We start from the raw sequence: 2,501 nt of genomic DNA, 5'->3' as shown, positions 1-2,501 counted from the left end.
AAGAAACTCAGCAAAGATACAGAAGACCTAAAGGACCCAATCAGCCAACTTGACCTCATAGACATATATAGAACACTCCATCCAACAGCTGCAAAGTACACATTCTTTTCCAATGCACATGGAAAGTTCTCCAGAATAGACCACATATTAGGCCACAGAGCAATCCTCAACAAGATCCAAAATGTTGAGATAATACAAAGTATCGTCTCTGACCAGAATAATATCAAGGTAGAAATTAACAACAGAAAGAACAAGGAAACAAAAATCAATTATATGGAAACTGAGTAAGACCCTGCTTACAAACCAATGGGTAATAGAAGAAATCAGAGATGGAATCAAAAAATTCCTAGAAACAAATAAGAATGAAAACACATCATACCAAAACCTTCAGGACACAACAAAGGAAGTCCTCAGAGGACAATTTATAGCAATAGATGCATAAATCAAAAAAGAAGAAAGGGACAAAATCACAACATTAACTACACAACTCAAACAAACAGAAAGAGAACAGCAAAAAAAGCCCACAGCCACCAGAAGAAAGGAGATAATAAAGATCGGAGCAAAAATAAATGAAATAAGGAATAGAAAAACAATAAAAAGAATCAACAAAACCAAAAGATGGTGCTTGGAAAAAATCAATAAAATTGAAAAACCACTGGCCAGACTGACAAGAAAAACAGGAGAGGATGCGAATAACCCAAATAAGAAATGAAATGGGTGACATTACAACAGACCCAACTGAAATAAAATGGATCATAACAGAATATTATGAAAAACTATACTTCAACAAATTTGAAAACCTAGAGGAAATGGATAAATTTCCGAAAACACTCTACCTACCCAAACTACAACAAAGTGATGTTGAAAATCTGAACAGACCCATAACAAGAGAAGAGATTGAAAGAAAAGTCCTGGCCAGATGGCTTCACTGGATAATTCTACAAAACATTCACAGAAGAGCTTGTACCAGTACTACTCAAGCTATTTCAGAGCATAGAAAAGGAAGCAATACTCCCGAATTCATTCTATGAAGCCAGAATAACCCCGAAACCAAAACCAGGCAAAGACGCCACAAAAAAAGAAAATTACAGACAACTATTTCTCATGACTATAGATGCAAAAATTCTCAACAAAATTCTAGCCAATAGAATTCAGCATCATATAAAAAAAAATACACTATGAGCAAGTAGGATTCATACCAGGTATGCAGGGATGGTTCAACATTAGAAAATCAATCAACATAATCCACAACATCCATAAAAGAAAAGAAAAGAATCACATGATCATCTCAACTGACGCAGAAAAGGCATTAGACAAAGTCCAACACCCATTCTGATAAAAACTCTCAATAAAATAGGTATAGAAGGGAAATTTCTCAATATAGTAAAGGGCATCTATGCAAAACTAACAGCCAACATCATTCTTAATGGAAAGAGGCTGAAAACATTCCCCTTGAGAACCGGAACAAGACAAGGATGCCCTTTATCACCACTCCATTTGACATTGTGCTGGAAGTTCTATCAAGAGCAATAAGGCAAGAAAAAGAAATAAAGGGCATCCAAATTGGTAATAAAGATGTTAAACTGTCCCTGTTTGCAGATGATATGATACTATACCTAGAAAACCCTAAAGACTCCACAAGAAATCTACTGGTACTAATAGAAAGATTCAGCAGAGTAGCAGGATATAAGATAAATATACAAAAATCAGTTGGATTCCTATACACCAATGAAGAGAACGATGAAAAGGAAATCAGGAAAACAATACCAGTTATAATAGCCCCTAAAACATAAGATACTTAGGAATAAATCTAACCAGGGATGTAACAGACCTATATAAAGAAAACTACAAAACACTACAGCAAGAAACCCGAAGGGATCTACATAAATGGAAAAACATACTGTGTTCATGGATAGGTAGACTCAACATTGTGAAAATGACAATTCTACCCGAAGCAATTTAGAAATACAATGCAATCCTGATCCAAATACCAACAACATTCTTCAAAGAGATGGAAAAACTAATCATTAACTTTATATGTTAAGGGAAGAAGCTGCGAATAAGTAAAGCACCATTGAAGAAGAAGAATAAAGTTGGTGGACTCACACTACCTGACCTCAGAACCTACTATGTACAGCTACAGTAGTCAAAACAGCCTGCTACTTGTAAAACAACAGATACATTGACCAATGGAACAGAATTGAGAACCCAGATGTAAATCCATCTACCTACAGTCACCTGATCTTTGACAAGGGCCCGAAGTCCATCAAATGGGGAAAAGACAGTCTTTTTAACAAATGGTGCTAACAAATCTGTATATCCAGCTGCAAAAAAATGAAACAGGACCCATACATCACACCATATACAAAAACTAATTCAAAATGAATCAAAGACCTAAATATAAAGCCAAGAACTATACAGTTCAGAGAAGAAAAAATAGGACCAACGCTACAGGCCCTAATACACAGCATTAACAGGATACAAACCATAACCATCAACAC

Source organism: Trichechus manatus, unplaced genomic scaffold (assembly GCF_000243295.1).
Source record: "Trichechus manatus latirostris isolate Lorelei unplaced genomic scaffold, TriManLat1.0 scaffold00181, whole genome shotgun sequence".
Taxonomy (NCBI): Eukaryota; Metazoa; Chordata; class Mammalia; order Sirenia; family Trichechidae; genus Trichechus; species Trichechus manatus.
This window is presented reverse-complemented; position numbering follows the sequence as displayed.